The 27,500-nt window shown below is 45.1% G+C and overlaps 1 protein-coding gene and 1 long non-coding RNA gene across 3 annotated transcripts in view; one reads left to right on the top strand and one right to left on the bottom strand.

The window, feature by feature from the left end:
- The window catches only part of LOC115075126 (cholesterol side-chain cleavage enzyme, mitochondrial), a 92,436-nt gene that overhangs the window by 3,435 nt on the left and 61,501 nt on the right, over positions 1-27,500 (top strand). The window contains exon 2 of one of the 2 annotated variants that reach the window (XM_029575331.1): positions 13,100-13,602. The gene's annotated coding sequence lies outside the window, so the exon portion shown is untranslated. Of the gene's footprint in view, positions 1-13,099; positions 13,603-18,726; positions 18,895-27,500 lie in introns of those variants that run through there. The other variant, XM_029575332.1, reaches the window with a different exon arrangement.
- Positions 3,740-7,237, bottom strand: LOC115075127. Its single transcript, XR_003852439.1, has 3 exons — positions 7,139-7,237; positions 6,827-6,883; positions 3,740-4,616 (listed from the first exon to the last, which is right to left on the bottom strand). It is a non-coding gene; the product is annotated as an uncharacterized LOC115075127 (long non-coding RNA).

Here is a 27,500-nt window from a genome sequence, read left to right as displayed (position 1 = left end):
TTTCCCCTAGCGCCTCCTTTTTAACACAGCGGCTCATTTTGTCTACTGCACGGCATGCTCAGGAGAGGAGGATGGCTTCAGTTTTTAATGCGCAGTTACAATTTATTTGCTGATTTTAACAGATTGAAAATAATTAAACAGTAATAAATATGGCATGTGCAAAGGTTAGGTCACTGACCCTTCTAACCTTTTTAAAATAAGTAGTGAAGTATTTGTTCGACTGTGAAATTGTCATCATCTGACTAACTGAAGGCCTAACAACTCATTCGACTATGTAGGCCTTATTAACATCCTTTTAAAATAAGTAGTAATGATACCGAGATCAGGAGATTGGGGGGTCTGTAGGGAGGGCCTGGCAGAAAACTGTGCCTTAGCTTTTCTCTTGAATGGGAGGCAACACCGCTCAAGGCATATAGGGGCAGTGGGAACTTGTTACAAATTCTGGATGCACAACAGTTGAAAGCACAAAGTTTTGTGCAGGAGAATCCGGCAGAGGAAGAGAGGAAAGAAGAGCAGTGCCAGGAATTCCGAAAGGAATGGAGAATAAGACAGAGAATATCATAAAGCATTTGTATCTTTAATTATTTTCCAGGTGCCCTAGCATCTTTTTCCTTTTTTATCAGGTTATTAAGCCCATGAACATTTCCTGATGATAACTAAGTGCCCTGGTATTCCGTTGGCAAACAAACATTTCAACCCTCGTGCTTCCCAGAAAGAACAAAAAAAATGAACATCCTATGTTATTGCCATTTCTGCTAATTAAACCAACCCATGAGATCCCTTCCCTTCCATCCTGCCTCCCAGAAGAAAAACAAAACCTCCTTCTGGCATTAAAAGAAAAAGCTGTGCCACAGTTGGGTGTTGTATAAAACAGGAGGACACTGGTGTGCTTGTCCCTGCCACCCTTCTCACATGATCGTGTAATAAAAAGAAAAACAAAACATTATACTAGTGCTTCCCTACCTGGTCCATGGGGCGCAGCTAGCCAGTCAGGTTCTCAGGGTATCCCCAATGAATATGCATGAGAGAAGATTTGCATAAGAACATAAGAAATTGCCATGCTGGGTCAGACCAAGGGTCCATCAAGCCCAGCATCCTGTCTCCAACAGAGGCCAAAACCAGGCCACAAAAACCCGGCAACCACCCAAACACTAAGAAGATCCCATGCTACCGATGCAACCAACATCAGTGGCCACTCCCCAAGCAAAACCGATCAACAGCCATTCATGGACTTCTCCTCCAAGAACCCATCCAAACCTTCCCTGAACCCAGCCACACCAACTGCACCAACCACATCCTCCGGCAACAAACTCCAGAGCCCCACTGTGCGCCGAGTGAAAAAGAATTTTCTCCAACCAGTCTTAAACGTGCCACCCGCCAACCTCTTGGAATGCCCCCTAGTCCTTCCACCATTCGAAAGTGAAAATAACAATGCATACAATGCATACCATCACATATATATGTATATATATATATCTCACATATATATTCATTGGGGATACCATGAACCTGACTGGCTAGCTGTGCCCCAAGGTCTGGGTTGAGAAGCATTGCAATATAAGCATTTCTATCCGTGCTTTAATACAGAGATAATACAAAATGTTGTGCTATTCAAATGTATGTGCAAATACATAATTATCCCCTGAAACACACACGCGTACCCATAAGTTTCTCTGCATCCACATTCTCATAGCAAATAGTCATTCACACCGATGCACTCTAAGGTGGACATATGCAAATCTTTACAAGCATTTAGGATCTGAGGCCTTGGTATGATTGAATCTTGCTACTAGAAGAATCTCTGTAACAACGCCATCAATTGATTTATGCTAGAGATTCAATCTCCCATGTGTACGAATTAAACTTTGCACTGAGAAATCCATCTCCAGGTCCAGGCATGTCTGAAGGGGAAAAACAGAGCTGTTTTCTCCCCAGCTTTGAAACACCACGGCAACCACCCGCCCACGTCACCCGGAGAAGAGAGATCATTTTCCTTGCGGGGGACCCTTGTTGATGACTGGAATTTCTTTCACGGCTAAATTGCTTCACCAGATTCTTCTGCTCTACCCCCCGCCCCATCCCTGGCCTAGCATGTCCCTCTCTCCCCCCCCCAAGAATCTCCCTCTCCACCACCCCCCCACCCCCCCATTTTCTGGACTGCAACATCATTTATCATTTGTCTGGTGGCAGCTCCAGGCTTCTCCTCTCCTTCGGCAGCAGCTTACCGAGGGTCCCACGCTCTGCAGCACTGCACATCTGCTTTCATGCAGGGCCAGGGAGCCTGCCAGGAAGTGCTTCTGGTGGGCAGGGCCTGCTTCAAACGCACTCATGGCACCACACAGCAGGAGCACGGTGGTCGCTTAGGGGGGGGTGAGGATGTGGAACTTGAAACACGGCACGGGCGGCACTGGAGAGTGAGCGTTTACACTAAAGTGGGGGGTGGAACTTGAAACCCAGCAGGTGCATCTCTGGAGCAGCTCTTTAACAGCCTAAAATTAGGGTGAATATCGGTTTAAAGCAATTGTCACCTTTGGAGAAAAATCCAGGAATTTATGGGTGAAAATTGGTTTGAACTGAAAGCGAAGGACCCTAGCCATTCAATCAGCCACGTAACCCTCAGCATGTCCCAACCCTTCATGGTCTCCACTCCCTCTCTGAATCCTGTCCGTTTCCCTGCCGGTGACAGTCTCTTGCTGTCCTCGCTCCCATTTCCCACTGCTGTGTAGCTTGTTCACGCTCAGGCCTCTCCTCCTCCTCTCTGCCGCTACTCGTCGTTCCACCCCCACGGGTTCTCTGTTTCACAATCCTCCGCCCCTTCTGCTTTCAGACGCACCCTCGGCAGGCTCGGGCCCTCCGGCTGCGTGCCACAGTCCCCTCTGCGGCTTTCCTGGTGTGTGTGTGCCCGACAAAACGTGCCAGCGGCGGCGACTCCCACTCCTACCCCGCGCTCCTTCCCTCGTCCGGCCACGAACCCAGCACAGCAGCAAACGCACCTCGCGCAAACTTCCCATCTCACCCCCCACCCAAAGCTGGCGGGTTTTTTAAACGACAGCTTTCCTCATCGAGGCAGGTCCACGATTTAAGCGTCATATGCTAAGTGGCCATGGCTGCTCATTTTCAATGGGCAGCAACACGGCTGAAGTTACCCCTGTAAACTGCGAACAATGTGGGCTCTTTGGAACTTGCCCCTGCAATGTTTCTTCAATGGAGGTGCAAGTCGTCCTTTCTTTATTTTAAAATTTGTATCCTGCACCATCCACGACTCGGGGATGGTGATAACACATACATACACAATGAGTAAAACAAAGTGGCACGATTTAACAAAATAACGTGATAAATGCTAAGCTTTATAATGATTGGCTGATAGGATAAAGCTTGAATCAGAATCGGGCCAGTTTCAAGGCTCCAACAGCCGTTTGATGCCAAAATAAGGACATTTAACACCAGTAGCACCAGTTGCCTAATTGAGAGACATTTAATAAGGCACAATTATGCAGCTCCTACAGCTACAGAGCACAGTCAGGGCCCTGCGCATTAAGGGATTCCTCCCATTTTTTTTGTTCATACGATAATCCGCATTAAATAGGGCCATAGATTTGAACGTTTGTTTGTTTGTTTATTTATTTATAAACTTTTCTATACCGTCGTATAGTAGAGCACCATCACAACGGTTTACAGTTAGGCACAAATATGTGGTTTCTAATTTATCCAAAGGGTGCCATTATTATACGGTTACATAGTTCGATAATATATTCTAAATGGGAAAGGGTGTGGTTACCATTTACTATTAACTGTCTTTATAATTTAATTTAATACTTAAATTGTGAGAAAGTAACGTTGGTCATGTTAGTAGCTGGATAACTTCTCTTTAAGGAGACCATCTCTGAACAGCTCACCTAGGTGCAAAAAAAGGACCTGTGGACTTTGCACCTGAGTCTTCTATGGGCAAGTTTTTGCTGGGAAAACAACACGTAGAGATTTAAAAATTCAATCCTGTCCAAAGCGCGCTCCCGGGAACGCCTCCTCTGAACACCGATGAAAATGCCTGCACCATGGAGCCGGATTGCGTGAGGGCAGCGGTCAGACAGACCATTGTACCTGGCTAAATGGCTTAAAGAACGGGCCTGTAGATGTGCAGTTGTTAAGGACCAGATGTACTAAAAGCCTTTGCCCTGTTTTGTGTCTATGGGGAAATATAGGTCGTGCCATCTGGACCTGGTACCTCTCCCTCCCCCTTATCTCACTCCGCAGGCTGCTGTTTCCCTGCCGCAAACTGCTTTCCATACAAATTTGTTTTCCAGTAACTAAAGAAGAGTTTCCAAGAAGAGAGATGTGGTCTGTGACAGAGGAAACTGTCACATCTGTCATTTTATCAAGCCACCGAGGCTTTGAGAGGAAACCTGATTAAATATTGTCTTCCCTCCAACTCCCTGCTCCCTCCCCAGGGCATTAGCATGGAAAAAGCCATCGGAGAAGCTCAGGGCCTGTACAAAGCAATAAAATAAAAGGAAGGGGGGACATGTAGATGATGTAGTGCCTTCGGGAGGGTGGCGGGTGTCTCTGGATCCTTCATTAGGAGCCACCACCTACGTGCTGTGCCTTCATCCGCTTTGTGCCTAAGGAAAATGCAAAATATCAAATGTTTATAAATACAAATAAGGTAAAGCAGTCAAGCAATCAAACAAATGGAACAGGAACAGTGTCCTGAGATCATTAATTGGGTGCAGGCCGGCCAATAGCCGAAAACAACCACAGACAGGGCGGTGCATTTTAACAGAGGAGGAGGAGGTTAGCAGACGTTTGCCCTGCTGGGAAACCGGGCCCTTCAGACAGAGAGGTAAACTTTACCGATAATTAAGGTGGGAACGGAAACCCCTTCACCAGCACTGGTCAAAGAGAGGTTTGCGCCCAATGCGACGCTACATGTGGTGGTCCCTGCCCTGCCCCTATTTCCTGGCAAAGACATTTTTATAATTGCATCCTCTGCCTGGCCACTGAATAAAGGCCTCCCTCACTTGGCTGCTCCCTTCTCTCTCAGCCATCCTTTCCTGTTGGTTTGTGCCAAAGGAGAAGAAAACTCTCCTCCCTCGCTTTGCAGTGCCCTTCAGTTCTCCTCCCGGTGCTTTTCTGGGAAACTCTCTGCGCCCCCACTGCTGCTGCAGGGCAGCAAAACAAACAACGTTTTCTTAAGCTCTGCAGGGTTGGAAGTGAGGTAGAGCAACAAAAAAAGCATTTTATTTCTAATCCCCGGCAGGAAGGATGGAGCAGTGAAAGCAGTGCCCTGGGTGAGGCAGGGAGCGTGGGCGGCCTTGTGTGATATCTCACTGCTGCTCCCAGGCCGGAGGGGGCCAGATGAGCAGCTCTGTGCCCCCCCCCCCCCATCCGGGATCCCACTCCTCCCAGCCAGGGACGGTGCTACCTTCTGGGCTGTCCCCACCTCTCCCCCCTTCATGGGCTTCTCTCCCCCCCCCCCCCCCCAACAATAACTTTACCAGCGTCTGAAGGCTGTTTACAGGTGCGGTGGGTCAGGGCAGTGATTCTAAACATTTGTGGTCACCGAGGACTGGTTGGCTGGAGTGGAGGAGGGAAGGACAACGCAATCATCATCTGGGGGGCGAAGGTGGGAGGGAGCATCCCTCATACACTCCAGAAGTCTCCCCAAAACTACACCGCTGGCAGTGGGGGTCTGCAAATCCGGCAACGCCTTGGGTTTAGCCAAACAACGTTGTTTTTTTGTTTATGTGCTGGCGGTGCCAGGGTCTGACTGCAGTGTTACACTGACGCATCCTTCCCCCCGGCCCTGCTCTGCTTTCCTGGAAGATGCTCTGTGCATGGATTTGGACGGGATTTAGTATGGGAGCAGGAATCTCTGCAAGGATCTCCTCCCAACTCCCACCCATGGGGAGCGTCCCTGACACAGACAGGCAGGGTGCATGCAACAGGATGCTTGATGAAATACATTTCAGCATGAAAAGTAAATAACACGAGAATGAGCACTTAAGAGGATTCGCCATACAACAAAAAGTATTCAGATCCTACTGCCATCTTATTAACAGCATTGCAACCTCTTTCCACTACCAGACACCTTGTGGCGCAATACAAAACCCTACTGGAAAGGCATTGCGAACCTTTGCAGCAAACCTGCCATAACGATTATAACAGTACCAATTCCCAGGAATCAAACAGCAGCAACCCTTCCTATGAAAAGGCAGCACTGCAAAATTATATCAGGCCCTATAACGCCAGTACAAAGTAATTCTTTTATTACAAACACAAAATATCAAATTTATTTATTTATTTAGCGTTTTTCTATACCGGCATTCATGATTAGAAACCACATCATGCCGGTTTACATAAAACAAGGGGTGAGAACAAGAAACGAAAAACAAGTGCAAGGAGAACAAAAGTTACATTACAACAGGGTCTTAAAACTGGGAAGAGAAATTAGAATAAGAGAGACGAACGGAAGAGATTAAAATATTTACATTATTTACATTATGATATGAAATCTATTGTATAGTTTGCTGTCTCTTGTAAAATTATTCTCTCTTGTAAAATTATTGTCTCTTGTAAAATTATTATTCTCAAATGAGAATAATAAGAGAAGACACAATCAAAGAATAGGAAGAGACAGACATTTTAGTAAAAGGTCAAATATGTTGGTATATAACATACTTCTCCATACTTGGAGATCTCGAGTATCTCGGAGAAGCCCGAAATAATAAGTTAACGCAAAGAATCAATTCTCAGAGTTAAGGTTTGAATATTGTCCCAAGTTACATTAAATAAGAGAAAAGAAAGGAAAAGTAAAGTAACTTATACTTACCTGATATTAGTCTGTAAATTTGAATTCCTTTTAGAAACCGGTTTCAGAGTAATTTAACTGTGATTGAAATTATTAAAGTAATATTACTACCATTTGAAAGTTAAAAAATATTTTGCATTCACAATCCTTGTACAGTGTTCAAAGAAAAAAACATACACATCTGCCAGTTCAATAAAACCTATTCATTATAAAGAGCCATCATCTAACTTTTATTTTCTTATTTAAATGCTGATTTTACACTGGGTGTATTTGTAAAGTATTATCTTTAACAACTTAAAAGTGGAAACCCTAAAGCTTGAATCATTGACTTACCCAGATGACAGTACGAGAAATAGTTTACTCGCGCAGGGTGTTTACACTGTGATCATACCTCTCCTCAAAAATCCCTAACAGGACCCTCCTGCCCTGCTAACCTTCTTTACACATCCAACGTAATCGAACATGCTGTTCACCTCCGTCTCAAGCCACTCAATCTCAATCCACTCCATTCTGGTTTTCTTCCTCTGCATTCCACAGAAATAACCCTTACCAAATCTCCAATGACTTGTTTATGGCTAAACACTGAAGGCCTTTACGCAATCCTTCTCCCCCTTGACCTATTTGCTCGCTTGTCATTGTTGAGAACCACCTATTCATCGATTATTTTGTCCTCACTTGGATTTCGGGACTCCGTCCTGTCTTGGTTCTCTTCTTACCACTCTCATCAGGTTCTTGTGGCCTGGTTTGGCCTCTGTTGGAAACAGGATGCTGGGCTTGATGGACTCTTGGACTGACCCAGCCTGGCAATTTCTTATGTTCTTAATTTTAGTGTGTTCTCTGGCGGATTCTCCGCTACCACCATCCCACTATTAATTGATATGCCTGAGGGCTGTGTCCTAGGACACTTTTCTTTTCTCTCTATGCTAACTTCCTTGGTGCTCTGATTTCCTCCCAGGCTTTCAATACCATTTCTCTGCTAATGACTCCCAGACCTACCTTTCTATACCAGAAATTTCATTAGGAATCCAGTCCCAGATCTCAGCCTGCTTATCTGACATTGCTACCTGGATGTCTCACTGCCACCTATCCACTGATTCATTCAGCTCAACCTACTCTTATGCATCTACAAAACCCTTCACTCAGCAGCCTCTCTCTACCTCTCCTCTCTTTTCTCTGCCTACGCACCTCCCAAGTTGGTGCATCATTTCTCCCTCTCTGGTCTTATTCAAATCCAGTCTAAAAATCCACCCTTTTGAGGCTGCTTTTAAATCTTAACCCCTGATTATCCTACCCCAAAACTTATTGATTTTAACCATTTCTTAATAAATGAAATTCCCAGTTTTGCCGTGTATATTTGTTTCAATGAGGTTGTAAGCTCTACTGAGCAGGGACTGTTTTTTAATGTATTTTTGTACAACACTGCATAAACAAATAGTGCGATAGAAGTGATAAATAGTAGTAATAGTAGTAGGTATATTTCGTCTTCCTTTTCTGAACTGGTCTCATCTATCCACAGTCACTGTACTGACCCATGCAGCAGGACTGGAGGGTACTGCCCATGCCACCCAGGCTGGCATTGGGCATGGGGAAAGAAACCATATCACAAGAGGCCTTGTGGTCCTTCTGCCAGCAGTGTTAAAGCAACGGCTTCTGCTGGGACAATAGGAGGAAAGTTCAGCGTAAGGCCTGTGAGCCAGAGCACACTTTCAGGCCCTGCATCAATCTAGCGCCTCATCCTTGGGTAACAGGAAGCCCATGCAGGAGGAGGGGACGGTGGGTCTGCCCCTGAAAGGTTAGCTGAGCCAGGAGACGAGCATACAATAATAGAAATAAATAAACTCTTTCTAACCTTGTTTAGAATATCTTCCCCTTTGAGAGGGAACTCAAGATTCTCAGTCAACCCACAGGAAAGAACATTATATCACTTGCTTCTAAGAAGAAGCAAGGAGTGGAGAAATCACAGAAACACAGAGTATGATAAGGCTGGTAAGGCCCATCTAGTCTGCACAAGTTACTTTCTTTTGCAGGGTCATAGGTCACAATTGATGTCCGATTTTCCTTCACTTCTTTACAACTAAGAATCCATACTTCCTTGAATTTTGTGTCTCTGTCTCCGCCACTTCCCCTGGGAGACACTTCCCTGGAATTGTAACACTCCAATACCTACCAGCTGACACTGAAGGCTATCAGGGTTTATAAGGACATTTTATCTTAAAAAAAAAAAAGGGCTCTGGAGCCTTTTTTGCTCAGTGCATTGGTGCAGTCCTTAATATATATCCACAGCACTTAAATTGTTTTCAATTTGCTGAATTTATTTGGCAATATGGCAAGATGTTATTACGCTGGCAAACAGAATTACTGGCATTCCTTAACATTCAAAACCGCTAACTTGCAGCTTGACCAGGATGGTGTGAGGCTTTGCTATCCATTCTGATCTTAATCTCATAATCAGTTTACACAGCTTTCCAGATGTAACAAAACCATTCCAGAGTGAATTCACGTTAGCTCCCTTCGGTTTCTCTTGTTAGTTCTCACATAACATTTACTCCTCAGCAGAGATCCCTCCACCTGGAAGTTCCCATAATGCTGTGCATGATCACCTCTGAATGCAGTCGGGAGCTCTGTCAGAGAGCTGGGCTGTTAAGCACAGTGAAAGGGAAGCTGTGCACTTGTTTACAGTGAGCGGACACGATTATCCCATGGTTTCTCTCCTGGAGGGTGCACAACATTAGTATCTCGCCCCCCTGATTCCCAGGAATCTGGGAAAGATTATATATTCCACCCAAGAAATTCTGCTAAATAGTGATGTAATCTTATTGCGGCCATATACACACAAACACACCCAACCTTCCACTTATGGCAAAATGGTTATGGGTAATTAATTTGACATTTGCTAGAAATAAATCCCAGGAACTATTCATTCTAAGATTTCAGATGCATGGAAATAAAGATCAAAAAAATGTAACCCAGTTTTCAGATGAAATCATTTATTATTGCAGGTGGGATAAAATGACCCTCCTACGGAGAAGCTGGACTGGGATTAGAGACAGATCGTCAGCATTTAGACTCTTGGGTCTGTGCTGTAGTTACAAGTCCACGACTATTTCCACATTAATATATGACACCTATCAGTGTACTATAATTATTTGTCCAAATTCTATTGAATTAAATAAACAAACACCCAGTTTGAAAAGTTCCACCTTTCATCAAAATAATTTTCAAAAGATTTAGGATAGAATCATGCAAGATTAATAAAGTCATTAGAAATTATGCTCATCTGCTTTATAGAATCTAGAAAGGGAGCTTCTTGGTAACCTGCCAAAAATAATATTTGGGAAAAGAAAACCAGCGATCATTTATAGCTTCACATGACAGTGGTGCAAACAGTTTTGAGTAGCAGCGATATCGCATTATTATTCAACAGATTTAATCTGTGCTTCAAGGCCTGTCTCTAAATAGATCAACAATCCTGACTAAGCTCTAACACAGGAGTGGCCAACTCCAGCCTTTAAGAGCCACAAACAGGCCATGTTTTCAGGATATCCATAATCAATATGCATGTGATTAGATATGCATACAATGGAGGCAGTGCATGCAAATCTATTTCATGCATACTCATCATGGATATCCTGAAAACCAGACCTGTTTGTGGCTCTTGAGGACTGGAGCTGGCCACCCATGGTCTAACAGCTTTAAATGTAAGAAAAAAATTCTCATAAAAACTGAAAACAAATGTCTCTACACATGCTGCTAAAATCCAAAGTTTTGCTATGGAGCTATTTATCAATGTTTATTACAAGAAGTACAAAAATGGGAGAAATCAGTGGAAGAAAATGAATTGTCATTTTCCCAGGTAAATATTTTTGCTCTTGTTGTAATAAACATTGATAAATTGCTGGGAAAAAATAAAATAAAAACTGAAAGCAAAGATCTCTAAGCATGTTTAAGGCAATTTAAGATGAAATGCCAAACAGTTCCCATAATCAGTTTGGCAGCTTTGAATTCCTGGCTTTAACATTAAAAGGCTTTGATTTGCTTCCTGAAGTGAGAGTGGCCATTTATTTGTCCGAGATCTTCTGTGGGGGAGGTCCAAAGGGCAGGAAGTGCTCCTGTGAAGGATCGATCGATCTGTATCTGTTCTTATGGTCTCTTTTTTTTTTTTTTTCAGTGGGGATGTTTTGGTGACTTTGCGAGGGAATCTTAGTGATTTGGAAGCCTTTCGCTCAGGTAGATAGCTCCATCCCTTCTGAGGGACTTTGTAAGTCAGTGTCAGAGTTTTGGATTTTGTTCTCTAAGTTATTGGCAGCCAGTGTAGCTTGTGTAGCACAGGTGTGATGTGGTCATGTGGTTTGCGATCTTCTATCAGTCGTGCAGAGGAGTTAGTCGGATAAACTTATGAGGCTAACTTTAAGATAGCCGGTTATATTCAGTGGCACAGTAGCACTGCTGAATATCCCAGCTAGGCTAGTTGGATACGTTTAGCCAGCTCACTTGCTGAGCTGCATATCAGATGAATAGTGCCCTCTGGATTAATATGGGTCCAACCCGTTTTTGTTCTCTTAACCGGTCGTGTAGCTGAGCTCATATTGATGTAGGCTTGGAATTTGCAGAGGGGGCTACATATTTCATCATGTTATACTTGCAGTTCTTCCCGTCTGTTACTATACTAGTAATATAGAGGTCAAGTTTTAATGTACCTTCTTCCCGTAATCCATTTTTTCAAAGGCAAATTTCCTGTAGAGTTTCCTCTGGAAATCCTTCCATGGCCAGTGCCACAGTGATTCTTTACCCCGTGTTCTCTGCAGGTGCAAAATATGCAGAGGAAAGCAGTAAGAGGATTTACAATATTATAACCCCATGTGCATTGCACTGCCCTTCTTCCCAATTTGCAAAGGGGTGTTTTCCCACCATTAACCAGCTGTTTGTTATCCATGGCAGTCCCTTTGAAAATTGACCTCATAAGACAATAATGCTTCAGTCCCAACATTTTCAGTAGGATTACATTCAAATACATTTGCAGAATGTAAGCCTGCAGTGCTCCACCTTCACTCCAGGGCTTCCTGGCTGACATAGTGGGAGGATGCTGCCCAGTGAAGCTTAATTGTTCATTCCCCTCCCCCTCTCTGCAGCTCTTTTATAATTTATCCCACACAGCATGCAACATATTATTTATTTATAGTGTTTTTGGTTTTGTAGTCCAGTTTTTTAAAAAAAACTGTATTGCTTTCAAGCTTGATAAACAATAAACAACTGGGAAGTGTGAACAAAGAAGCTAGTGGTGGGAGAGTGGTAAACATTTAACGGAGGCAGGGAATAATAGTTTCTACTGTGCTCAAAGTCCTAACCGATATTTTGCATGAGAACAAGAACAGCCATGAAAGGGTGAGGAATGGGCCTGTACACTGAAATGGGAAAGTTAATTGACCATGTGACATGTTTTTCAACAGCACAGCTGGCAGGAGGATAACCGCATGCCCCCAAGCCTGTTTAAGTAGCATGTTGCCATTTTAAAACTAATACTCAACATGCAGCTCGGTAAATGGAGCTCAATTTTCATTTATAGCACCACCTGTTATTCCATGATGGGGCTTTCACGCAACTCTGCTGGTGCATCTCGATCCTAAGTGACAGCATCCTTTTGCTTATTTAAGCACTGGAACCAGGGGTGGATTCACAATTGTCGTGACCTTAGGCGGGGGTTGGGATTATGGGGGGAGGGGGGGAGGGCACCTCTCTAAACATGCGATGGACTTAGGTCAAATCTTTGGATCACCGTAGCTTCAAGCTACGGCCAGTGGAGGTTGGTGCCTGACCGGAAGGCTATGAGAACTCTTAATCCTGCCCTACCGCTGTTCCGGTGCCGTGCTGTCCTGGCATTAGATAATGGCCTGTGAAGAGAAAAGAGTATGGCAGCAGGAAACTCAGCTTGCTGAACATACCAGAAGTGTACAGCCTGTGAAATAGCAATGCTTACATACATAAAACAGCACAGTACAGCAAAAATAATTCAAAACCCTGGAAAAGGATATTGCTAAAGTTTTTATTAAACACAAAAAGAGGTTGCCGTATACAAGTTCGGTGCTCCACAGGCTTCCACAGTCCTAAATTTAGCCAGATAAATGACCTGCAGCTTGCTGAAGTTTCTTCTAACTGCTTTCTGTTCAGATCTCTAATTGGAGTTTATATCAGTGAAGGCCAGATTATTTTTATTGTATCTGCATTCCAAGTTCTTTCATTGTTTCCCATTGGTGCTCTCCCATCAATTCTTTGCCGTTTTGTGCTTGCTTCCATTAGGTCAGTGGCTGATCTGTAGACTGAACGTGCAATTCAACCGTTTCTGAAGCTGAAGCGTGAATTTTGGACTTGTCTCCCCCTGTAGCCATATCCTAAGCATGAGAAATATTGTGAAGAGAGATTTCTCTTCCAGCCTTCAACATCAAATTCCCTAATAGACCGTTTCAACATAAATGTGAAAGCAGCCTGAGGAAGCTGATAATGCTCTTCTTCACCATCATCATCACATGACGGATCCACACCCCCACGTGCCAACACACAGATAAACATTTCCTAGAATGGGGAGAGGTGGTATCTGAGAAACCAAGGAATGGCATGTGAAAAACTCTAATCACTATTGGCAGGTCTTCCTCCTACACTCCCTAAGCATTCCTCATTAAGAATGAGAGGATCCCACCAGAGCGTGCTCCGAGACAGCTGCCAAAGATGACTGGGTTAAGGAAATGTCATCGGTTCATGAAGTGCTGCGACTGTTTGCTTGTTCAACTGCCACGGAATATGAGGTGGGGGGTGTCTGTTTATCCCTTGAACAGAAGACGACAGAGAGTGGGATTTTCCAATATAAAAAAAATTCCATTGGGGAAATATTCTGGATTGAAAAACAATGCATTCACCATGGCTGGAATAAAGATATCTTGGTCAAACAGGAGGAAGAACCATAGAAGCTCCATATTTAAACCCCCCCCCCCCCCCCAAATCATTTCATGAGGTGTTGTTCACCAACATACTTATTTGGGTTTTGTTTAGCAAGGGTCCATCAAGCCCAGCATCCTGTTTCCAAAAGTGGCCAATCCAGGCCATAAGAACCTGGCAAGTACCCAAAAACTAAGTCTATTCCATGTAACCATTGCTAATGGCAGTGGCTATTCTCTAAGTGAACTTAATTAACTGCAGGTAATTGACTTCTCCTCCAAGAACTTATCCAATCCTTTTTTAAACACAGCTATACTAACTGCACTACATTATGCCTCAGTCCTGTTCAGCAGCTCCATCCCCAAGACCCAATCCTTTAATCCCTATTCACCACCCACCAGTGGACATCCAGTGTTCACTTATATTCACCTCTGAGCTCTCCAGTCCCTATCTGGACTGGTCATGGACACCCCTATATAGGTATTTTCTATGGGCTGTGATTCATAGAAGGGCCACAGTATATGGCTCCTCATTTTGCAACCTATTTTTAAAGCAAATACTGGCAACTGCTGAAGCATAGCAATAATTTTAGAACATTGCAATGACACCCAATTATTGAATTATTACATGGATTTTAGGTGAAAGAGGGAGCAGACAACACAGTACAAGTGCCTTTCATTAGACTGTAATAACAGATATTGATTAGCCCAACGTGCTCAAGAAGAGGCGTATTTAACAGTCCTCCTAGGGTAGCAATACTCATAAAAGTGATCCTTCTTATCATGTGCTTGATCTTTAAATTCCTTAGTGCTGTACTGTAACCTCTGAAGTCATAAGAATTGCCCAGTAGGCAAATTCTCACACAGCTTCCTCAGCTGACATAGAAAAATGTGAAAAGCGTGTTCCTGGAGGTAGCTTTCTAAAAATTGAAAATGGCCATCAACTATAAATATTGTAATGTCCAGAAATGAAACAGACTTTGTGTTGACCTTATTGGGTGACCTGCAGATTTTTTATCAGAACTATTCAACCATGCAAAGAAAGCCGGTAACTCAACTACGTTTCCAAGCAAGTGCATTAGAATATTGTCAGTAAACCAGCACCACAATTTAATGCATTTATTAAAAGCAGATGCAGGAACCCACCATTCTTCAAATGCTCCCATGTACATCCACATACAGGACCAGAGTAGCCCCCATGGCAGATCCGTTGATTTGTTGATAATAAAAATACTTTTTTTTTTATATGCAAAACCTGCTAAATCGCACAGAAAGGATGTAAAAATTCTACTAGATCCAGTTCAAATGTCCAAGGTATTTTGTAGAATCTAATTAGCATCATCTTGAGAAATATTGGGATATAACAACATGGTCAAAGATATAGAGTTATAATTAGAAGGAAGAAGGAAGAGAAGTTTCTATGACTCAGTATATGAATTTTTGTCTAATCAGTTTTGTTTTACGTTTAGTTAAACATCTGTGCGGCCCCTGAAGTAGGCACTTGGTGCTGAAACGCTGGCAGCGTCAGGTAGTGTTTGCACGTTAGCAACAGTTGAACCAGATATCAGTAATTTGTCTTTTGACGTCTTTTTTTTTTTCACTAAGACTTGTGACATTTTTATACAGTGAGAACCTGGCTTTCATGGTCTAATTTTGTCAATACATACTCGGCCGAATTTTCGATGGCCCGCGCAAATACTCCGGGGTTTACACGCGAGGCTGGGCCCATGCGCACGCCGAGCGCATTTTTGAAAGGGCCCGGCGAAACCCCCAATATGCGCAGAAGTGCCGGGCCGTAGTAAAAGTGCGGGCCGGGGGGCGGAGTCTGAGCGGGGAGGGGACTGGCTGGGATGAAGTAATTTCTGAAAAGAGAAAAAGGTAGGGAAACGAGTTTTAAGGATTGGGGAGGAGAAGAGAGGGGAAAAGGAAGGCAGAGTAAGAAGGGGACAGGAAAGTTTCCTTCTAGTAGGGAACTGGTCTAGGCCCGATTGCATTGACGCGCGAAGTTTATAAAATTCCCCACCCTGCGCGCGCAAGTCCCCCACCCGCCCGCACATGGACGCACGGATATTAAAATCTGGCGCACGTGTGCGTGGGGGAACCATATTTTATGACGTGTGCGTGCCGATGTGCGCATGTTATAAAACAGCCGCGTCCATGTGCGCCCGCCTGGAACCGCATGCACATGGGACGCACGCTCGCTTCTTTTAAAATCTACCCCGCTGCGTTTTGTTGTTGTCCTCCACGTTTTGTGTATTATATTGCATTGAGGAAGGAGAGGAAGGCAGCTTCTGGGAACGAGGAATGGGAGGAAGTAGTAGGAGGGGATCACTGGATCTTTTGGAGGGGGAGAGGAGAGGTTCCCAGGGTCTGCTGAGAGATTCCGTGGATAAAATCTGAGATGGGAAGGAATCCTAATTGCAGTGGAGCCCTAGGACTTATTCACTTTGCATCCTCATCTCCTTTCTACCCTGTCACCCAGCTCGGCATCCATACACGCATCGCCTATCCCTTCTCTCACACACACGCACGCACCACGAGCATATACTGCCCCTCCCTCGTTCTCTTCCTGCTCACTGCAGCCAATCCCTTCTCATCTCCCAGCTGCTCTCCTCCTTACACCGCTCCTAACTTTCCCAACATGGTCTCCCCCCTCCCCCTTTACTCTGTCTGCTCCAAGTTCAGCCCCGCCACTCCTGTTCCCTGAACACTGCCTGGGAAGGGGAGTGGCTGAAGCGGAAAGGAGAGGGCTATTCTCTGCTGAGTGGCATTCGCCTGAGCTGGGAGGCAGCAAATCTTCAGCCGGCCTTCTAACCATCCCAATCCTAGCCCCATTGCATCATCAAACAAGGTTCAAAGACCCTCCACCCAATCAGCATTTCCTTAAGTTACACCTCCTCCTGAGCTTCGTTTCCTTACTTGCTTTTCTAGAACGTCTTTTCTACCGAAAATGCTTGCTGCTTGTACTTTAGGTTAACCTTTGAATATTTCTGTCCTATCTTCCAATGCTTTCCTCGCCTTTGGGGGATACGAGTTTAGATCCTTGAGTCTTATTTCATAGGGCTTATGCTGTTACAAAATTTGGCTTTCCCACACCTAAGAGCTGTTGGTGCTGTAGCACTCCCCCTCCCCAAGATCTTGGATCCAATCCTTTAATCCCTATTCACCTCCACCAGTGGACGTCCAGTGTTGTCTATTCCCTATCTGACTGCAGATGTCCATTTCTCCCCACTTCTCTGCAGACCTCCAATGTTCATTTTGACCCCTCCCCACTTTCTCCTATAGACCTCCAATTTTCAGTTTCCAAACCTCCTCTTGCTGACCATGCAGATATCAGGGATCCAAGCACCCTGTGAAAAGAAGGCACTGAGTTAGACCAGAACTCCATGTTCACAGCCCCTGTAGTGTCCCTCTCTTCTTTGGGCTTCCTTGCAGATGGCAAGGCCCTGTTGTAATGTTTGGCTGATCGCAGGCCGGTTCTGTGTTCAGCCTCACTCAGCCCGGGCTGCTGCCATACTTCTCCTCCCTGGCTCTCCGTATGTGTGCGTACATGGCGCACGCTGAAACCTGAAAGTACCATGGCGGGAAGAAGGAAGCAGCGCCAAGAGATGACAGCGCAGGCTGGGGATTTCAACTCAACCTCGCTCCTAGCTGGCATCTCAGCAACAGGTCCTCATGCCTTGCAGTGCATGTAGCTTGTCCCAGCCTGCCTTGCCTCGTCCTGTCCCAGCTTGCCTTGCCTTATCCCAACCTGCCTTGCCTCTACCCTACCTTATCCTGCCAGCTCCTGCCTTCTCCTCGCCCTGCCCAGCTCTCTCCTTGGACTGCTCACCCATGCCTCAACCATTACCTGGAACCTGATGTTGCTTAATCTCCACCTGCCCCGATCATTGCCTGGAACCCGACATTGCCTCATCTCTGCCTGCTTCGACCATTGCCTGGACTTCCTTGCTCCTCGTCTGCCGCCTGCCTTGACTACTGCCTGTCTACTGACCTGACCATGCCTGTCCGCTCTCTACAGGACCTTCTCCTTAATTTTGCTGGCCACAGAATCCAAAGTCTCAACCTGCAGGGGAAGAGGCTGGTATAGGTCAAGCTCAGTTCTGGTTCATGCCTTCTGTCAGGGAGGAACCAGCTGGGTCACCAGTTGGGTAGCGTCAATCTCACCACAGCATAAGGGTTCACACACTTGATTCTGGACCTGCACTCATTGCCTTCTGTTCACAGCATGCCCAGAGCCTGATGTCCACGGGGTTGCAAAGAGATTTGACCTTGGATGTCCAAGAAAAGACATATGAATAGACATTGGAGGTCTTCAAGGGTGGGGTTAAATGGATGCTGTAGGTCTGCAGTGGGGGTGGAGATGACAACCGCAGTCCACAGTGAGTGGCGGTGGGGCAGAAATGAATATCTGAAGTCTGCTGGTGGGGGCAATGATGGGGGTGGCTTTAGAGCAATCCAGAGAGCAGTGGGAGGAAGGAACTTTCCTGCCCCCATATTTTTGCAGGTCTATACCCAAGTCTAGAAGGCCTATGCATAAACCTCAGCATTGGCTTACGGTGCAGACTCTGGAGCATTTTGATGGCCCTTCTCTGGAATACCTCTACTGTCCATATTCTTTTGGAGATACAACCCCCAGAACTGGACTCTATACTCCAGATAAAGTCTCATTAATGATTTGCATTGTCACTTCTTCTTTTCCTCTCTCTCTGCTGCTAATACTGTTCCCCGTGTACCTTAGCATTGTTTTTTTTTCACAACCTTCTCACAGTATTTTGCAACGTTTAGAGATGATCAGATATGATCACCCCGAGCCTGCTCTCACGTTTGGTGCACGTCATCTGTACTTTACCTCCATCACATCCTGCTCCTGAAATGCACTGCACTTTGTCTGTGTGCATTAAATTATTGCTGCTTGCCCTCTTGACCACGCCTGAAGTGACCTTGGATCACTCCTCATTTTTTTTTTTTCAGGTCCATGGACATGGAATGTGGAACAGAAAAAGTAAAGAAGGCTCCCCTGATTTACCGTGGGAGAAAAAGAGAATAAATGCCACGTTTTAACTCCCGTAGGATATGGGACCTACGGTGAAAAAAAAAGGAGTGACCCAAAAAGTTACCCCTGCTCTGAGCAATCGGGTAGACTCCAGGAAAGGATGACAAGTAAAAGAGAGGAGAGAGAGAGAGTGTGTGTAAGTGTGTGAGTGTGTGTGTGTTGGGGGGGAGGGGGGCAACTTTGCTTCCTCCATGCCTTAACTTTTCTCTTTCAAATTTTGCCAAAAGCACGTCTGTGTGTGTGTGTGGCTACAGGAACTGTGTGATTAAATACAAAACATAACAAAGTTGAATTAGCTCAAGTCATGCTTTTTTTTTTTCTTTCATGTGATATTTGTCTGATATAGCTCCATGTGCTTTTCTAAAAAAAAAAACCACATCAAACACAGCCGGCCTTCCCTTCCCACCAGCCCTGCTCCAGGAGGCCCGCGACACAATGAGGTTACACAGCAATGTCCTCTGAAGCAGCGAAGGCTGGCCGCAGCCTCGGTGGAAACTGCTTTCAGGAGCTCTGCACTGACGCACCTCACAAAAACACGAGCGAGGGGGGGAAAAGAGCCAATTCCTCAGGAGACGTTGAGAGAGAGAGAGAGAGAAACTGCGGACCTTGTTAATGCCGTGAGGCGCAGCATGGCTGCCAGGGCGAGAAGTGACGCGCTACCAGGGGCTGATCCACTGGCCGAGATACCCTTTCCTAACATCAAGTAATTTCTCAAGCTGTCCCCGAGAGAGCCTCCATCTAGCACCGTGAGAGGATCCCTGAGAAAAGTGTAATCTAAATCAAATAAATAAATAAATATGGTAGAAAGCCCTTACCATGGGAGACCGTGACTGTGATTTTGGAGGCAGCGTCAGTTTTAAAATATTCTTTTAATGAATTTGAATGGTGGGAACCTGGTTTGTAATGCTTACTGGAAGCAGTGTTCACTTACAGTAATATTCTTTAAAAAAGCAAAAAAAACCCAAAAAACCTTAAACTGCCATCTTTTCAGCTGTAATCAGCTGGGTTGAGGAAGGCTATATCTGGTTCACGACACAAAATAGTTTCTTTTTTTGACTGGGCAATTCCTCCTGCTCCTCTGGACTTCAAGCTCACTTGGAACCAGGGCAAGGATCATGAACCTTCATTTGCAACGACCTGGGGATTTCCCCATATTTTATATTATGATGTATAATCAAGGAAACTAGCATAGAGGGGTTTAAAAGAAGTTTGGACAAGTCCCTGCAGGAAAAGTCCATAACATTCGGGCTGATACAGTAAGGGGCGGAAAACGTGCGTCCAACCCGCCGAACCTAATAGGGCCATCAACATGCAAATGCATGTTGATGGCCCTATTAAGTATTCCCGCGCGATTCAGTAAGTAAAATGTGCAGCCAAGCCGCACATTTTACTTTCAGAAATTAGCGCCTACCCAAAGGTAGGCGCTAATTTCTTCGGGCACCGGGAAAGTGCACAGAAAAGCAGTAAAAACTGCTTTTCTGTGCACCCTCCGACTTAATATCATGGCGATATTAAGTCGGAGGTCCTGAAGGGTAAAAAAAGTAAAAAAAAAAAAAAAAAAAAAAAAAAAAATTGAAATCGGCCAGCGGCTGTCGGGTCAAAAACCGGACGCTCAATTTTGCCGGCATCTGGTTTCCGAGCTCGAGGCTGTCAGCGGGCTCAAGAACCGACACCGGCAAAATTGAGCGTTGGCTGTCAAACCCGCTGACAGCCACCGCTCCAGTCCAAAAGGAGGAGCTAGGGACACAGTAGTGTCCCTAGCTCCTCCTTTTGCCTGTTTCTACCGCCGGGCCTCATTTAAATACTGTATCGCGTGCACACTCTCCCGCGGACTTTACTGAATCGGCCCGATTATTAGCTAGGTAGGTCCACAAGGTAAGCCATTTCTATCCCTGGGAGTGAGTACCAGAAATGAGGTTTACTTCACAGAATCTGCCGGGTACTTGCAACCCAGAATGGCCGTGGTTGAAGAGAGGATACTGGGCTCGAGGGACCTTGGTCTGATCCAGCATGTTCCCAACTCACATTAGTTCAGTCATTGCAGCAATGGTCCTCGGCTGGGCGCAATTCACTGGAGCTCCTTCAGAACCCTGCTGTAATACAGGAATACTTGGAAACCTCTGATTTCCAGTCACCTTGAGAATGATTGGGAAGCGGGCATGGCGTCTGCATGCACCCAAATTCTCACATACACACACGCATGAACACACTCACATGTTCACTCTCATACCCTCTTTCGCACACAAAGACATGATCATTCTTGTACACTCACACGTACTCTCTCATTCACCCACAGACTCTCACATATATTCACTCAATTCTCCCCCTCTTCCATACACACACTCACCTCAGGAATAGCAAACCAAACACCCTGCACTGCCAATCACTTTGTGAATTAACAAGCGAAAAAAGAGGAATCTAGAACCTTGCCTTATCATACCAGCACTAAATCTCAGGACTCAAACAGCAGCAGACTGGTCTATGAAAAATAGGGATGTGCAGAGAAAAAAAATGTGTTTTTATTATTCAGGTTTTTTTTGGAAGGTTTTTCCCCACAAATTTTGGTTTGTGGGCCGGCTGCGACTAGGCTGAAACCTCAGACTTGTGTAGGCCGACATTTTTGCCTAGGCCAGAGCCAGAATTTAGGCCTGAGGCCGTGGCCATCCCTGAAGACCAGGTCCCAACCCTGGGGCCTAGGCCTGGGCCTGGGCCCAGACCCAGGCCTAACACCGCAACTGACCCGAAGGCCAGGTCCCGTCGCCGGGGCCTCAGCCTGGACCCAAACCCGATGCCATGACCCAACCCAACCCAGAGGCCATGTACTGAAGCCTGGGCCTCGAGCCCAGGCCCGATACCGCATCCAGACCTGGAGGGCAGCTGCAGGCACTGGGGCCTTGGCTTGGACCCAGGTCCTATGCCATGACCTGACCTGGAGGCCGGGTTCTGATGCCTGGGCCTTGGTCGAAGACCAACCATGGGGCCTCATGTGAAAGCATTGATCACAGTTTGCCCTGGAACTTGATCTAAGTCTGCCCTTAAACCAACCAGTAGGTCTTGCTGTTGAACAATGGCTGCAATATCCTCCTTGCATTTTCAGGATCTTATGCAATGCTTTCATATATACTCCAGCTCGTAAGGAGGGAGATCTTTTGTCTGCTAGTGATTCCATCAGTATGTTATGTCTTACAGTAGTACAAGAGAGATTTACAATAACTATATTGGTCTTAGAGAACACCGGCTTCATGGCAGGCTGTGGCCCACAACCACCTTAAGATTTGTGTAAAGAAATCCCTGTACTTTCAGGATTATGTGAGCCTCTTCTTCAGATGTGCAGTGTAAGAAAAAACGGAGCCCGGTACTCTAGCGTGTCAAAACCAAATGGATTTAAGATGTGAAGGCTGATCTTTTGCTTTCAGGTAGATTTAATCATTAACAAACAAATCTTATCTATAGATGAGCCCGATATTCAGCAGCATGGGGGAGCGGACACGTAATCTAGCTTATTTCAGTGGAGCACCGCTGATTACTGAGTATAGCCGGATGAAGTCCAGTTTAGCTGGTCCTCTGCTGTAAACCCGTCAGTGAATATCATAAATGGCCTTTGTCTTTACACATGGTTAGTTTCCTGAATTGGGGTAAAGGTGAGGATGATGCCATCAATATAACAAAGGTTTCCGCTGATGACTTTTCTCGCAGGACATACCTGAAGAGCTCCGTAATTCTGCTCTGCATCAGGAAGCCAGGGGCCGGGCCTCCGGTTGTGACAGCCAGAAATGGGCGCGGGCCGCGCTGCCAGATCTACTCTCAGCAACTCCAGGTCACCCCAGCTGCTGTCGCAGGTGCCTTACACCTCCTTATCACTCAGCAAAGAGCGTGCGAGTGGCAGGAAATCTGCAGACAGAACCGGGGCAGGAGAAGCAAAAGTCACAGGGCTGGGCTTGGCAAGGCCGCACCCGGTGGATCTGGTTGTGCCCTGTTCCTTTGGGGTTTTCACAATGTAGACGAGATTTCCTTCCCTCTGCCCTCCACTCCTAGTCGCCACACCTGAGACTTGAATAAATAAAACACCGCAGCTGGAGCTTGACTCCATTTGACCTTACTAGAAATTGAATTGATTTTTTTTGTTTTATTTCCTACATTTGTTTACCAAATGCTGGCATTATAATAAATACTAAGTCTGCGGGGGGAGGGGGGGGGGGTTCCATTTTGGGTTTTTATTCTGTTTCATTGATGGGGTGTTTTCATTTTATTCTGTGTTGTTGGGGTTTTTTTTTATTGTTTTTTCTTCCCATTTTAGTGTGCGTTAAATGGCACTGAAATGGAAAAACTAAACACAATATTATGTGTTTTGTTTTGAAAACAAGATAAAAGAAAACAAATTTCATTGATATTTCAGTGTCATTTTTCATACAAAACACAAACCTAGTACTGAGCACCAGGAAATTCAAAAAATCTTCAAATAGAATCCAGTTTTATTACGGGGGTAAAACGTCCTGGCAATGGCCCCTGGAAGCCTTTGTGTGCATTTTTGCTATATTGGGTCAGATTGGGGGGGACAAATGCGAAAAGGCCCGCAGGCAAGTTTGCTTGAATGACTTTAACAGAGTTCACCTTTGCCCAAGATTTTAATTTCCTGCAATTCTGAAAGGGAAGTAAATTCTACAGAAAAAAAAAAACTGTGCAAGTGAAAACTTGAGCTAAAAGCTCCCCAGGACTTTGAACGGTTCTTACACTAAGCACTTTCTGGCAAAAAATGGACTTTTGTCTTTTAAATGTATTAGCCCTGGGCAAGTTGCAGAGTTTGCCATGTATGTTACACATGGCAGTGTGCGGTGCACATTTTAATGCATTGGAGGGCAATTTCCAAAATCATTCATGTGGGTAAATTGTAGGGGTGAACACATGAACACTTTTCATTTCTTTTTGTTTTCTGTTTGCTTTTTCTTGTTTTTTACTACTTTTGCTTTGTATCTTGTTTATTCCATTTTGTTGTTTCATTAGGCAAAATGAAATGTAACCTCCCCCCTGAAAAAAAACCCCAAACTGAAAAACAAAAAAACTGAAGGCCCCTCCTAAAGTCCCCTCCAACCTCCCTCTTCCTCAGCTTTTACCTCATCGCAGGTTCACGGGTGCACATCTGCACAAGGGATTCCAGGGGTAGGATCGATCCCCAGTTCACTCTTACCCCGCAGTTTTCAAAATGGCCACCAGTCAACCTGTTGCACAGCAAAATCTGGCCAGCAGTAGATGCCAAATCATTTTTCCTAAAATACAAAACACAAAATGAGTTCATGGAGCAGCAAGTGCCATAAGTGCAGATTTAGCAGGCGTTCTCCTTAATGTTAAAAGAAACGAGCACAGGGCAAGCACCAAAACAGTGCAGCATAGTAAGAAAATGGCAGGCGATAAACCCAACCTTACCTGTATCACGAAGGTTTGGCCCGGGAATGTTAACCGAAAGTAGCCACACTGGGCCACCTCTGATGATTATTTATACTATTTGAAAAGAAAAGTGAGGCTAATCTTGAATAAAAAGGTCAAATTACTGTATATATTTCAATTTCGAGATTTAAGCCATGAGGAGTCTCAGAGTCCAAAAAAAGACCCAAAATTGTTCCCCCATGTTCAACTGGGCAATCTGATTTTTTTTTTCTCCTTGTTGAATCGCCAGTTTGTTCAAGGATCCCCCACTTGAGGTCAGTGAAAAGATGGTTTATATGCTACACAGTGTGAGACCATCGGGGCTTGCATCTTACGAGTGTGGATGCAGCTTTTGTGTTCAGTAAGTCGGGTTTTTATGCTTCCAATGTAAATCTTCTGACACAGGCACTGTAGCGTACTTTCAGAGGAATTCCTTTATACTTCTGAATTTTTTCCACACATTGTAGCCTGGCAAAGATACATAGACGATGTCTTTCTTGTGTGGTTATCCACAAGGGCCCATGTTTTGACGTTTATGGCTGAATCTTCAAGATAGGAACTTACAGTCTATTTCTGAATGTGATTATCAGCAAGTATCATCTTTGGACATTTGAATTTACAAGGAGGATAACAAAATAGGCACCACTCTTTACCGAGGGCATTGGAAGGAAATTCTCTTTTGCATTTTGGGAGGTCGACCGGACCTATAGTGTCTGGTCGGCCAAGGTAATGTGGGCAGAGGCACGCTCGGGGAGCAGGCCTGGGTTTTCGGCGATTGGTGGTGGTGGTGGTGGGGGGTTAGACAGGGGGTCATTCAGAGGGCAGGGAGAGCAGTTAGGGGTCGAGGGGGGGGGAGGAGGGAGCACGGTGAGAAGAAGGAGTGTTAGGCTCCGGGTTGAAAGGCCCGGGATTGGGCAGTTTCAGGGGGCTGCTGTGGTGCTGACTGGCCATGATAGGCCAGCCGGTATGAGGTCAGCAGAGGTAGGAGGGGTTCCTGTGTTGCTTGGCACCGGCTCAGCCACTCTCTGGCGTCTCTGCAGCCTGCTGGTCGCTTCCCTCCTACCCGCCTTTCTTTTTTTTTTTTCTGTTGTTGTTGTAACGGGGGATCATTGTCGCAGCGAGGGGGGAGTTGTTTTGAGGCGGATGGCCCTAGCTGCTACAGCTCATGTTTTTTATCTGTTAAGATTGATTCCTGCTACAATTTTGTATTTGTTGACAACTGGGGGCAGTTGTCGGGTACGGGCTCCTTGCTGGGAGGCGGCGGGGGGGTCCATTGGCCTGGCTCCTTGCTGGCTAGTGGCGGGGGTCCACTGGGTTGGCGCCTTGCTGGTTAGTGGCGGGGGTCTGAACTCTGTGCAAAGGCTAGAATGACGAGCCGCGTGGCTGGTGCTGACCGTCTTGCTGGGGGAGCGGCGAATGGTTATGGGATTTTGTCGAATGGAAACTGTGAATCTTATTTGCGGGGCTCGGGCCTCCCCGGTGTTATTAAAGCTGCGGCCCTGTTAAATCCAAGCTGTTGTCTGTTTATTATTGAAAATGTAAAAGGGCGGATGTGAGCGAGTGATGTCCTGGCTGCCCATGTTATTCTAGCTGTCATTTGGGAATTCTTAAAAATAGTCTTCCCGTGGGCCAATTTTTCCGTATTCGCTGAATCCGTTCTGTGAAGGCTGAGTTTTTGGTTCATGCACAAGATCTCAGTGCACCTTGATTGAATCGGGGTTACCCTTTCAAGATAATTAAGAAAATATTCAAGAAAGCCTTCCATGCCGAAAGAATCTGGTTTCTCTTGTATAAACAAACAATGGAACCTGCACCTTTAATATGCTTGTTACGATACTCTCATCTTGTGCCAACTATTGCATCTATTATTCACAAGTATTAGCATGTGTTATCTTTGCATTCTAATTTTCTGGAACGCCCATTAGTTGCCTACAAAAAGGGAAAAAACATCCATGACTTTGTGGTTCACTCAGAGCTTCCTTCAATTATTTCTACAGAATCGTCTGTAACCTCTGGCCATATATTCAGTGTGGCAATTGCAGTTTCTGTGCCCTTAGTATCACTGGCACTCATTGGATCCATCCTAGTTCAGGTAAAGTTATCAAGTTTTTAGGGACTATGAACTGCCTTTCCACTTTTGCGATCTCCTTTCCGCACTGCCCATATCACAAGATTTATATTGGTTGCACAAAATGTAGCACGAAAACCCGACTTACTGAACACAAAAGCTGCATCCACACTCGTAACTTGCAAACCCCAATGGTCTCACACTGTGTAGCATATAAACCACCTTTTAACTGACCTCAAGTGGGGGGATCCTTGAACAAACTGATGATCAACAAAGAGAAAAAATCGGATTGCCCAGTTGAACCTGGGGGAACAATTCTGGATCTTTGTTTTGGATTCTGTGACTCCTCATGGCTTAAATCTTGAAATTGAATGATATACAGCAAATTGACAGTTTTATTCGAGATTAGCCTTGCTTTCATTTTCAAATAGTATAAATAATAAATACATAATCACTGGAGATGGCCCTGTAGCTACTTCCGGTTGACATTTTTGCGCCAAACTTTGGCGATGTGGGTAAGGTTTGGTTTATCTCCTGCTTTTTTTTACTATGCTGCCATCTTTCAGTACTTGTCCTGTGCTCGTTTCTTTTAACATTAATGAGAACGTCTGCTAAATCTGCATTTATGTCATTTACTGCTCAAGGAACTCATTTTGTGTTTCGTATTTCAGTAAAAATGATTTGGCATCTACAACAGGCCACACTGATAGTATTTAAATGCTCATATGAGGACATTTTTATTTATTTTTGAATCCTCACCATTTTACACTATTTTCGTTTGGTACATCTAAGTCTGCCTTACAGTATAATGGTACCGGCGTCGGGTTGACCGGCCACCATTTTGAAACGTGAAAGTTGTGGAGTGAGGGCTGGGACAGTCCTGGGGACTGGAAGGGGTGGATGGGGGGGGGGGGGGGGATTTCTTTCAGTGGGTTTGGTGGACAGGGGAATGGACTGGGAAGGAGAGGTTGGGTTGTTGGTTTTTTTTTTTATATTTGACCACATCTGAATATTCAAACTGAAATGAAAGGAAAATGAACGCAGTTTCATTCGTTTCTTTTGTTCTGTTTTGAAAATGGAAAGAAACAAAGCAGGAAATGTCAGTGGAATTTCCTATTTCACTTCAAATGACAGCACATTTCTAATAAATTGGCTGCTGGATAATTGTCCTCCCTCAATCCGGCTCAAAGTACGTGCGGGTGCAATAAATAGCACACAGGGTCC

The sequence above is a fragment of the Rhinatrema bivittatum genome, chromosome 13, assembly GCF_901001135.1.
Source record: "Rhinatrema bivittatum chromosome 13, aRhiBiv1.1, whole genome shotgun sequence".
NCBI classification, from domain to species: Eukaryota; Metazoa; Chordata; class Amphibia; order Gymnophiona; family Rhinatrematidae; genus Rhinatrema; species Rhinatrema bivittatum.
The sequence above is the reverse complement of the archived record's forward strand: the minus strand, read 5'-3'. Positions and strand labels throughout refer to the sequence as shown.